We start from the raw sequence: 13664 nt of genomic DNA, 5'->3' as shown, positions 1-13664 counted from the left end.
TCGGGTGCTCAGTACTGGTAACTAGTGATGAGCGGGCACTAACATGCTCAGATGCTCTGTACTCGTAACTAGTGATGAGCGGGCACTAACATGCTCAGATGCTCTGTACTCGTAACTAGTGATGAGCTGGCACTACCATGCTCGGGTGCTCAGTACTGGTAACTAGTGATGAGTGAGCACTACCATGCTCGGGTGCTCAGTACTGGTAACTAATGATGAGCGGGCACTACCATGCTCGGGTGCTCAGTACTGGTAACTAGTGATGAGCGGGCACTACCATGCTCGGGTGCTCAGTACTGGTAACTAGTGATGAGCGGGCACTACCATGCTCGGGTGCTCTGTACTCGAAACTAGTGATGAGTGGACACTACCATGTTCAGGTGCTCAGTACTCGTAACTAGTGATGAGTGGGCACTACCATGCTCGGGTGCTCAGTACTCGTAACTAGTGATGAGTGGGCACTACCATGCTCGGGTGCTCAGTACTGGTAACTAGTGATGAGCGGGCACTACCATGCTCAGGTGTTCTGTACTGGTAACTAGTGATGAGCGGGCACTACCACACTCGGGTGCTTAGTACTGGTAACTAGTGATGAGCGGGCACTACCATGCTCGGGCGCTCAGTACTCGTAACTAGTGATGAGCGGGCACTACCATGCTCGGGTGCTTAGTACTGGTAACTAGAGATGAGCGGGCACTACCATGCTCAGGTGCTCAGTACTGGTAACTAGTGATGAGTGGGCACTACCATGCTCAGGTGCTCAGTACTGGTAACTAGTGATGAGTGGGCACTACCATGCTCGGGTGCTCAGTACTGGTAACTAGAGATGAGCGGGCACTACCATGCTCAGGTGCTCAGTACTGGTAACTAGTGATGAGCGAGCACTACCATGCTCGGGTGATCAGTACTCGTAACTAGTAATGAGCGGGCACTACTATGCTCAGGTGCTCGGTACTGGTAACTAGTGATGAGCGAGCACTACCATGCTCGGGCGCTCAGTACTCGTAACTAGTGATTAGCGGGCACTACCATGCTCGGGTGCTCGGTACTCGTAACTAGTGATGAGCGGGCACTACCATGCTCGGGTACTCAGTACTGGTAACTAGTGATGAGCGGGCACTACCATGCTCGGGTGCTCAGTACTCGTAACTAGTGATGAGCGGGCACTACCATGCTCAGGTGCTCAGTACTGGTAACTAGTGATGAGCGGGCACTACCATGCTTGGGTGCTCAGTACTCGTAACTAGTGATGAGTGGACACTACCATGCTCAGGTGCTCAGTACTGGTAACTAGTGATGAGCGGGCACTACCATGCTCGGGTGCTCAGTACTGGTAACTAGTGATGAGCGGACACTACCATGCTCGGGTGCTCTGTACTGGTAACTAGTGATGAGCGGGCACTACCATGCTCCGGTGCTCAGTACTCGTATCTAGTGATGCGCGGGCACTACCATGCTCGGGTGCTCAGTACTGGTAACTAGTGATGAGGGGGCACTACCATGCTCGGGTATTCAGTACTCGTAATTAGTGATGAGCGGGCACTACCATGCTCGGGTATTCAGTACTCGTAACTAGTGATGAGCAGGCACTACCATGCTCAGGTGCTCAGTACTCGTAACTAGTGATGAGCAGGCACTACCATGCTCGGAGGCTCAGTACTCGTGGCTAGTGATGAGCGGGCACTAACATGCTCGGGTGCTCTGTACTCGTAACTAGTCATGAGCGGGCACTACCATGCTCGGGTGCTCAGCACTCGTAACTACTGATGAGCGGGCACTACCATGCTCGGGTGCTCAGCACTCGTAACTACTGATGAGCGGGCACTACCATGCTCGGGTGCTCAGTACTGGTAACTAGTGATGAGTGGGCACTACCATGCTCGGGTGCTCAGTACTGGTTACTAGTGATGAGCGGGCACTACCATGCTCGGGTGCTCGGTACTCGTAACTAGTGATGAGCGGGCACTACCATGCTCAGATGCTCAGTACTCGTAACTAGTGATGAGCGGGCACTACCATCCTCGGGTGCTCAGTACTCGTAACTAGTAATGAGCGGGCACTACCATGCTTGGATGCTCGGTACTCGTAACTAGTGACGAGCGGGCACTACCATGCTCAGGTGCTCAGTACTCGTAACTAGTGTTGAGCGGGCACTACCATGCTCAGGTGCTCAGTACTCGTAACTAGTGATGAGTGGGCACTACCATGCTCGGGTGCTCAGTACTGGTAACTAGTGATGAGCGGGCACTACCATGCTTGGGTGCTCAGTACTCGTAACTAGTGATGAGCGGGCACTACCATGCTCGGGTGCTCAGTATTCATAACTAGTTATGAGCGGGCACTACCATGCTCAGGTGCTCAGTACTGGTAACTAGTGTTGAGCGGGCACTACCATGCTCAGGTGCTCAGTACTCGTAACTAGTGATGAGCGGGCACTAACATGCTCAGATGCTCTGTACTCGTAACTAGTGATGAGCTGGCACTACCATGCTCGGGTGCTCAGTACTGGTAACTAGTGATGAGTGAGCACTACCATGCTCGGGTGCTCAGTACTGGTAACTAATGATGAGCGGGCACTACCATGCTCGGGTGCTCAGTACTGGTAACTAGTGATGAGCGGGCACTACCATGCTCGGGTGCTCAGTACTGGTAACTAGTGATGAGCGGGCACTACCATGCTCGGGTGCTCTGTACTCGAAACTAGTGATGAGTGGACACTACCATGTTCAGGTACTTGGTATTCGTAACTAGTGATGAGCGGGCACTACCATGCTCAGGTGCTCAGTACTCGTAACTAGTGATGAGTGGGCACTACCATGCTCGGGTGCTCAGTACTGGTAACTAGTGATGAGCGGGCACTACCATGCTCAGGTGTTCTGTACTGGTAACTAGTGATGAGCGGGCACTACCACACTCGGGTGCTTAGTACTGGTAACTAGTGATGAGCGGGCACTACCATGCTCGGGCGCTCAGTACTCGTAACTAGTGATGAGCGGGCACTACCATGCTCGGGTGCTTAGTACTGGTAACTAGAGATGAGCGGGCACTACCATGCTCAGGTGCTCAGTACTGGTAACTAGTGATGAGTGGGCACTACCATGCTCAGGTGCTCAGTACTGGTAACTAGTGATGAGTGGGCACTACCATGCTCGGGTGCTCAGTACTGGTAACTAGAGATGAGCGGGCACTACCATGCTCAGGTGCTCAGTACTGGTAACTAGTGATGAGCGAGCACTACCATGCTCGGGTGATCAGTACTCGTAACTAGTAATGAGCGGGCACTACTATGCTCAGGTGCTCGGTACTGGTAACTAGTGATGAGCGAGCACTACCATGCTCGGGCGCTCAGTACTCGTAACTAGTGATTAGCGGGCACTACCATGCTCGGGTGCTCGGTACTCGTAACTAGTGATGAGCGGGCACTACCATGCTCGGGTACTCAGTACTGGTAACTAGTGATGAGCGGGCACTACCATGCTCGGGTGCTCAGTACTCGTAACTAGTGATGAGCGGGCACTACCATGCTCAGGTGCTCAGTACTGGTAACTAGTGATGAGCGGGCACTACCATGCTTGGGTGCTCAGTACTCGTAACTAGTGATGAGTGGACACTACCATGCTCAGGTGCTCAGTACTGGTAACTAGTGATGAGCGGGCACTACCATGCTCGGGTGCTCAGTACTGGTAACTAGTGATGAGCGGGCACTACCATGCTCGGGTGCTCAGCACTCGTAACTACTGATGAGCGGGCACTACCATGCTCGGGTGCTCAGCACTCGTAACTACTGATGAGCGGGCACTACCATGCTCGGGTGCTCAGTACTGGTAACTAGTGATGAGTGGGCACTACCATGCTCGGGTGCTCAGTACTGGTTACTAGTGATGAGCGGGCACTACCATGCTCGGGTGCTCGGTACTCGTAACTAGTGATGAGCGGGCACTACCATGCTCAGATGCTCAGTACTCGTAACTAGTGATGAGCGGGCACTACCATCCTCGGGTGCTCAGTACTCGTAACTAGTAATGAGCGGGCACTACCATGCTTGGATGCTCGGTACTCGTAACTAGTGACGAGCGGGCACTACCATGCTCGGGTGCTCAGTATTCGTAACTAGTGATGAGCGGGCAGTACCATGCTCGGGTGCTCAGTATTCATAACTAGTGATGAGTGGGCACTACCATGCTCAGGTGCTCAGTACTGGTAACTAGTGTTGAGCGGGCACTACCATGCTCAGGTGCTCAGTACTCGTAACTAGTGATGAGTGGGCACTACCATGCTCGGGTGCTCAGTACTGGTAACTAGTGATGAGCGGGCACTACCATGCTCGGGTGCTCTGTACTCGAAACTAGTGATGAGTGGACACTACCATGTTCAGGTACTTGGTACTCGTAACTAGTGATGAGCGGGCACTACCATGCTCAGGTGCTCAGTACTCGTAACTAGTGATGAGTGGGCACTACCATGCTCGGGTGCTCAGTACTGGTAACTAGTGATGAGCGGGCACTACCATGCTCAGGTGTTCTGTACTGGTAACTAGTGATGAGCGGGCACTACCACACTCGGGTGCTTAGTACTGGTAACTAGTGATGAGCGGGCACTACCATGCTCGGGCGCTCAGTACTCGTAACTAGTGATGAGCGGGCACTACCATGCTCGGGTGCTTAGTACTGGTAACTAGAGATGAGCGGGCACTACCATGCTCAGGTGCTCAGTACTGGTAACTAGTGATGAGTGGGCACTACCATGCTCAGGTGCTCAGTACTGGTAACTAGTGATGAGTGGGCACTACCATGCTCGGGTGCTCAGTACTGGTAACTAGAGATGAGCGGGCACTACCATGCTCAGGTGCTCAGTACTGGTAACTAGTGATGAGCGAGCACTACCATGCTCGGGTGATCAGTACTCGTAACTAGTAATGAGCGGGCACTACTATGCTCAGGTGCTCGGTACTGGTAACTAGTGATGAGCGAGCACTACCATGCTCGGGCGCTCAGTACTCGTAACTAGTGATTAGCGGGCACTACCATGCTCGGGTGCTCGGTACTCGTAACTAGTGATGAGCGGGCACTACCATGCTCGGGTACTCAGTACTGGTAACTAGTGATGAGCGGGCACTACCATGCTCGGGTGCTCAGTACTCGTAACTAGTGATGAGCGGGCACTACCATGCTCAGGTGCTCAGTACTGGTAACTAGTGATGAGCGGGCACTACCATGCTTGGGTGCTCAGTACTCGTAACTAGTGATGAGTGGACACTACCATGCTCAGGTGCTCAGTACTGGTAACTAGTGATGAGCGGGCACTACCATGCTCGGGTGCTCAGTACTGGTAACTAGTGATGAGCGGGCACTACCATGCTCGGGTGCTCAGCACTCGTAACTACTGATGAGCGGGCACTACCATGCTCGGGTGCTCAGCACTCGTAACTACTGATGAGCGGGCACTACCATGCTCGGGTGCTCAGTACTGGTAACTAGTGATGAGTGGGCACTACCATGCTCGGGTGCTCAGTACTGGTTACTAGTGATGAGCGGGCACTACCATGCTCGGGTGCTCGGTACTCGTAACTAGTGATGAGCGGGCACTACCATGCTCAGATGCTCAGTACTCGTAACTAGTGATGAGCGGGCACTACCATCCTCGGGTGCTCAGTACTCGTAACTAGTAATGAGCGGGCACTACCATGCTTGGATGCTCGGTACTCGTAACTAGTGACGAGCGGGCACTACCATGCTCGGGTGCTCAGTATTCGTAACTAGTGATGAGCGGGCAGTACCATGCTCGGGTGCTCAGTATTCATAACTAGTGATGAGTGGGCACTACCATGCTCAGGTGCTCAGTACTGGTAACTAGTGTTGAGCGGGCACTACCATGCTCAGGTGCTCAGTACTCGTAACTAGTGATGAGTGGGCACTACCATGCTCGGGTGCTCAGTACTGGTAACTAGTGATGAGCGGGCACTACCATGCTTGGGTGCTCAGTACTCGTAACTAGTGATGAGCGGGCACTACCATGCTCGGGTGCTCAGTATTCATAACTAGTTATGAGCGGGCACTACCATGCTCAGGTGCTCAGTACTGGTAACTAGTGTTGAGCGGGCACTACCATGCTCAGGTGCTCAGTACTCGTAACTAGTGATGAGTGGGCACTACCATGCTCGGGTGCTCAGTACTGGTAACTAGTGATGAGCGGGCACTACCATGCTCGGGTGCTCAGTACTGGTAACTAGTGATGAGCGGGCACTACCATGCTTGGGTGCTCAGTACTGGTAACTAGTGATGAGTGGGCACTACCATGCTCGGGTGCTCAGTACTGGTAACTAGTGATGAGTGGGCACTACCATGCTCGGGTGCTCAGTACTGGTAACTAGTGATGAGCGGGCACTACCATGCTCGGGTGCTCAGTACTGGTAACTAGTGATGAGCGGGCACTACCATGCTCGGGTGCTCAGTACTGGTAACTAGTGATGAGCGGGCACTACCATGCTCGGGTGCTCAGTACTGGTAACTAGTGATGAGTGGGCACTACCATGCTCGGGTGCTCAGTACTGGTAACTAATGATGAGCGGGCACTACCATGCTTGGGTGCTCAGTACTCGTAACTAGTGATGAGCGGGCACTACTATGCTCGGGTGCTCAGTACTCGTAACTAGTGATGAGAGGGCACTACCATGTTCAGGTGCTCAGTACTGGTAACTAGTGATGAGCGGGCACTACCATGCTCAGGTGCTCAGTACTCGTAACTAGTGATGAGCGGGCACTACCATGCTCAGGTGCTCAGTACTCGTAACTAGTGATGAGCGGGCACTACCATGCTCTGGTACTCAGTACTCGTAACTAGTGATGAGCGGGCACTACCATGCTTGGGTGCTCAGTACTCGTAACTAGTGATGAGCGGGCACTACTATGCTCGGGTGCTCAGTACTCGTAACTAGTGATGAGTGGGCACTACCATGCTCGGGTGTTCAGTACTCGTAACTAGTGATGAGTGGGCACTACCATGCTCGGGTGCTCAGTACTGGTAACTAGTGATGAGCGGGCACTACCATGCTCGGGTACTCAGTACTGGTAACTAGTGATGAGCGGGCACTACCATGCTCAGGTGCTCAGTACTGGTAACTAGTGATGAGCGGGCACTACCATGCTCAGGTGCTCAGTACTCGTAACTAGTGATGAGCGGGCACTACCATGCTCGGGTGTTCAGTACTCGTAACTAGTGATGAGCGAGCACTACCATGCTCGGGTGCTCAGTACTGGTAACTAGTGATGAGCGGGCACTACCATGCTCGGGTGTTCAGTACTCGTAACTAGTTCTGAGTGGACACTACCATGCTCGGGTGCTCAGTACTGGTAACTAGTGATGAGCGGGCACTACTATGCTCGGGTGCTCAGTACTCGTAACTAGTGATGAGCGGGCACTACCATGCTCGGGTGCTCAGTACTTGTAACTAGTGATGAGCGAGCACTACCATGCTCGGGTGCTCAGTACTGGTAACTAGTGATCAGTGGGCACTACCATGCTCGGGTACTCAGTACTCGTAACTAGTTCTGAGTGGACACTACCATGCTCGGGTGCTCAGGACTGGTAACTAGTGATGAGCGGGCACTACTATGCTCGGGTGCTCAGTACTCGTAACTAGTGATGAGCGGGTACTACCATGCTCGGGTGCTCAGTACTTGTAACTAGTGATGAGCGAGCACTACCATGCTCGGGTGCTCAGTACTGGTAACTAGTGATCAGTGGGCACTACCATGCTCGGGTACTCAGTACTCGTAAATAGTGATGAGCGGGCACTACCATGCTCGGGTGCTCAGTACTGGTAACTAGTGATGAGCGGGCACTACCATGCTCGGGTACTCAGTACTAGTAACTAGTGATGAGTGGGCACTACCATGCTGGGGTGCTCAGTACTGGTAACTAGTGATGAGCGGGCACTACCATGCTCGGGTGCTCAGTACTGGTAACTAGTGATGAGTGGGCACTACCATGCTCAGGTGCTCTGTACTGGTAACTAGTGATGAGCAGGCACTACCATGCTCGGGTGCTCTGTACTGGTAACTAGTGATGAGCGGGCACTACCATGCTCGGGTGCTCAGTACTCGTAACTAGTGATGAGCGGACACTACCATGCTCGGGTGCTCAGTACTGGTAACTAGTGATGAGCGGGCACTACCATGCTCGGGTGCTCAGTACTGGTATCTAGTGATGAGTGGGCACTATCATGCTTGGGTGCTCAGTACTGGTAACTAGTGATGAGCGGGCACTACCATGCTCGGGTGCTCAGTACTGGTAACTAGTGATGAGCTGGCACTACCATGCTCGGGTGCTCAGCACTCGTAACTACTGATGAGCGGGCACTACCATGCTCGGGTGCTCGGCACTGGTAACTAGTGATGAGCGGGCACTACCATGCTCGGGTGCTCGGCACTGGTAACTAGTGATGAGCGGGCACTACCATGCTCGGGTGCTCTGTACTGGTAACTAGTGATGAGCGAGCACTACCATGCTCAGGTGCTCAGTACTCGTAACTAGTGATGAGCGGCACTACCATGCTCGGGTGCTCAGTACTGGTAACTAGTGATGAGCGGGCACTACCATGCTCAGGTGCTCAGTACTGGTAACTAGTGATGAGCGGGCACTATCATGCTCGGGTGCTCAGTACTGGTATCTAGTGATGAGTGGGCACTATCATGCTTGGGTGCTCAGTACTGGTAACTAATGATGAGCGGGCACTACCATGCTCGGGTGCTCGGCACTGGTAACTAGTGATGAGCGGGCACTACCATGCTCGGGTGCTCTGTACTGGTAACTAGTGATGAGCGAGCACTACCATGCTCGGGTGCTCAGTACTGGTAACTAGTGATGAGCGGGCACTACCATGCTCAGGTGCTCAGTACTGGTAACTAGTGATGAGCGGGCACTATCATGCTCGGGTGCTCAGTACTGGTATCTAGTGATGAGTGGGCACTATCATGCTTGGGTGCTCAGTACTGGTAACTAGTGATGAGCGGGCACTACCATGCTCGGGTGCTCGGCACTGGTAACTAGTGATGAGCGGGCACTACCATGCTCGGGTGCTCTGTACTGGTAACTAGTGATGAGCGAGCACTACCATGTTCGGGTGCTCTGTACTGGTAACTAGTGATGAGCGGGCACTACCATGCTCAGGTGCTCAGTACTGGTAACTAGTGATGAGCGGACACTACCATGGTCGGGTGCTCAGTACTGGTAACTAGTGATGAGTGGGCACTACCATGCTCAGGTGCTCAGTACTGGTAACTAGTGATGAGCGGGTACTACCATGCTCGGGTGCTCAGTACTGGTAACTAGTGATGAGCGGGCACTACCATGCTCAGGTGCTTAGTACTAGTGATGAGCGAGCACTACCATGCTCGGGTGCTCAGTACTGGTAACTAGTGATGAGCGGGCACTACCATGCTCAGGTGCTCAGTACTGGTAACTAGTGATGAGCGGGCACTACCATGCTCGGGTGCTCAGTACTGGTATCTAGTGATGAGTGGGCACTATCATGCTTGGGTGCTCAGTACTGGTAACTAATGATGAGCGGGCACTACCATGCTCGGGGGCTGAGTACTCGTAATTTTGGATCAGGTCACATTTATCCTGTGCTCTTTGCTGAGCACTTCCATTTGGGTTTACATCTATATTTCCAAAATATGTGCTTCTGTCGAAACCCGCGACAGATCCATTCACTAATGGGGCGGCAGAGTTATTCCAGACTCTGTTCGGCCTCTGTTCAGATGTGTCCGTTTTTTCAAAGGTGAACAAAAACTGTTGATGACCGCACTTTTGTGCACACCTAAAAAGAGGCGTAAAAAGATGGACACCGCCGGACCCCAGGCCAGACGTGAGGTCACAGTGACTCCCTCCGCCTCATTACAGTGAATTTTCCACTGGGAACTTAGTCACGTTTTTCAGAGATTTAGGGTACGTGCTCACGATCCGCATGCGCTGTGACCTGGACGCAGCGTATCGTCCCCTTCAGAGACGTAAGTGTTCTCTGCAGAATACCAGAGCTGCCTGTGCCCATACTCAGTTTTTGGGGCGCGTGTACTTTTGCCCTGTTTCTCACTAGTGATGAGGAGAGGCACAAATCAACTCGAGGTCGGTGGGGGATTGGTCTGGCCGGTTCCCGCATAAAGTCTATGGGGACCAAAATCTGGCATAAAGGGGTAAGAGCAAGTGCTCAATACTCACCAATCACCGGCGCGGCTGTCACACTGCTCCCATGGCCGCTCATTATTCTTCCCGGGCCACTCATTAGGCTCATGCATATTCACTGCTTCCCCCACCCACCGGCATCTGTGATTGGTTGCAGTCAGACGCTCCCCCACACTGAGTGACAGCGTGTCAATTCTTCTGTGTGATATACAAATGCTATAATCTCCCCTATAATCAGTGATTATATAAAATATCCCAAACCTTCCCCCAATAATAGACAGTACAGGATCAGAAAAGAAAGAGTAACAAAAAGCAGCTGACGGTAAAATGATAAAATATCAGAAAGGAGCCTGAAAAAACTGCGTCACTGACGGCTTTTTCTGAGCTACACAGAAAGTAATGAGCTGCATAATGCGGAAGATACAAAGACAAATGTGTGATATTAATATCAGCACCAAACACACCGGGGACAGATGCTTCATAAGATGCCAGAAACGCCGAGATCAGTGTCTGCAGCCAGCCGAGTGTGGCCCCTGCGGACAGCACCGCACCACCGGAATATAACACCGCACCACCGGAATATAACACCGCACCACCGAAATATAACACAGGGGAACATGGTAAATGCTCAATAGGTATGTTATATCAATATATATATATATATATATATATATATATATATACATTTATATTCTGAAGCCTATGTACAAGAATATAACTACTATAATACTGCCCCCTATGTACAAGAATATGACTACTATAATACTGCCCCTATGTACAAGAATATAACTACTATAATACTGCCCCTATGTACAAGAATATAACTACTATAATACTGCCCCTATGTACAAGAATATAACTACTATAATACTGCCCCTATGTACAAGAATATAACTACTATAATACTGCCCCCTATGTACAAGAATATGACTACTATAATACTGCCCCCTATGTACAAGAATATAACTACTATAATACTGCCCCTATGTACAAGAATATAACTACTATAATACTGCCCCTATGTACAAGAATATGACTACTATAATACTGCCCCCTATGTACAAGAATATAACTACTATAATACTGCCCCTATGTACAAGAATATAACTACTATAATACTGCCCCTATGTACAAGAATATAACTACTATAATACTGCCCCTATGTACAAGAATATAACTACTATAATACTGCCCCCTATGTACAAGAATATAACTACTATAATACTGCCCCTATGTACAAGAATATAACTACTATAATACTGCCCCTATGTACAAGAATATGACTACTATAATACTGCCCCTATGTACAAGAATATGGCTACTATAATACTACCCCTATGTACAAGAATATAACTACTATAATACTGCCCCCTATGTACAAGAATATAACTACTATAATACTGCCCCCTATGTACAAGAATATAACTACTATAATACTGCCCCTATGTACAAGAATATAACTACTATAATACTGCCCCCTATGTACAAGAATATGACTACTATAATACTGCCCCCTATGTACAAGAATATAACTACTATAATACTGCCCCTATGTACAAGAATATAACTACTATAATACTGCCCCTATGTACAAGAATATAACTACTATAATACTGCCCCTATGTACAAGAATATAACTACTATAATACTGCCCCCTATGTACAAGAATATAACTACTATAATACTGCCCCTATGTACAAGAATATAACTACTATAATACTGCCCCTATGTACAAGAATATGACTACTATAATAGTGCCTCTATATACAAGAATATAACTACTATAATACTGCCCCTATGTAAAGGAATATAACTACTATAATACTGCCTCTATGTACAAGAATATAACTACTATAATAGTGCCTCTATGTACAAGAATATAACTACTATAATACTGTCCCTATGTACAGGAATATAACTACTATAATACTGCCTCTATATACAAGAATATAACTACTATAATACTGCCCCTATGTACAAGAATATAACTACTATAATACTGCCCCCTATATACAAGAGTATAACTACTATAATACTGCTCCTATGTACAAGAATATAACTACTATAATACTGCCCCTATGTACAAGAATATGGCTACTATAATACTACCCCTATGTACAAGAATATAACTACTATAATACTGCCCCTATGTACAAGAATATAACTACGATAATACTGCCCCTATGTACAAGAATATAACTACTATAATACTGCTCCTGTGTACAAGAATATAACTACTATAATACTGTCCCTATGTACAGGAATATAACTACTATAATACTGCCCCTATATACAAGAATATAACTACTATAATACTGCCCCTATGTGCAAGAATATAACTACTATAATACTGCCCCTATGTACAAGAATATGGCTACTATAATACTACCCCTATGTACAAGAATATAACTACTATAATACTGCCCCTATGTACAAGAATATAACTACTATAATACTGCCCCTATGTACAAGAATATAACTACTATAATACTGCCCCTATGTACAAGAATATAACTACTATAATAGTGCCTCTATATACAAGAATATAACTACTATAATACTGCCCCTATGTAAAGGAATATAACTACTATAATACTGCCTCTATGTACAAGAATATAACTACTATAATACTGCTCCTATGTACAAGAATATAACTACTATAATACTGCCCCCTATGTACAGGAATATAACTACTGTAATACTGCTCCTATGTACAAGAATATAACTACTATAATACTGCTCCTATGTACAGGAATATAACTACTATAATACTGCCTCTATATACAAGAATATAACTACTATAATACTGCCCCTATGTACAGGAATATAACTACTATAATACTGCCCCTATGTACAAGAATATGGCTACTATAATACTACCCCTATGTACAAGAATAGAACTACTATAATACTGCTCCTATGTACAAGAATATAACTACTCTAATACTGCCCTATATACAAGAATATAACTACTCTAATACTGCCCTATATACAAGAATATAACTACTCTAATACTGCCCTATATACAAGAATATAACTACTATAATGCTGCCCAGCATATAGTGTCTTAATTAGTTTGTATATTACACTATGGTATATTTTACGGTATTATTCACATTATCACCTGTTGTAGTAGTAATTATTATAAGGCATAAACATTCTTATTTACAGACCTCTCCCTGTTGATTTCCATCATTATTTTCTGCACTTCTCTATAATTACGGGTTGTGCACTTTTGTCCGGCTTCTGCTTATCTGGTGTATTCTCCGCCTCTGCTCCACTTTCCTGCTTTATATACCACAATACATGATTTATGTAATGTGAGATATTAGGTTATCTGCTGCTGCTGTGACATTATCTCCTGTACGTTCTTCCTTTTCTTTTCAATAATGAGCGGGATCGACGTGTGATATTGTTATATTCTATTTTTATTATCTATATTATTTGTATTATAAAGTATTTTGTATTAGATTTGCCTCTGT

At 48.2% G+C, this 13664-nt stretch overlaps 1 long non-coding RNA gene across 1 annotated transcript in view; it reads right to left on the bottom strand.

Moving 5' to 3' along the window:
- The window catches only part of LOC142294878 (uncharacterized), a 36857-nt gene extending 23433 nt beyond the window's left edge, over positions 1-13424 (bottom strand). The window contains exon 1 of the long non-coding RNA XR_012751314.1: positions 13356-13424. This is a non-coding gene — a long non-coding RNA (uncharacterized LOC142294878). The remainder of the gene's footprint in view (positions 1-13355) is intronic.
- Between the last annotated feature and the right edge of the window lie 240 nt (positions 13425-13664).

Source organism: Anomaloglossus baeobatrachus, chromosome 3, assembly GCF_048569485.1.
Source record: "Anomaloglossus baeobatrachus isolate aAnoBae1 chromosome 3, aAnoBae1.hap1, whole genome shotgun sequence".
NCBI classification, from domain to species: domain Eukaryota; kingdom Metazoa; phylum Chordata; class Amphibia; order Anura; family Aromobatidae; genus Anomaloglossus; species Anomaloglossus baeobatrachus.
The sequence above is the reverse complement of the archived record's forward strand: the minus strand, read 5'-3'. Positions and strand labels throughout refer to the sequence as shown.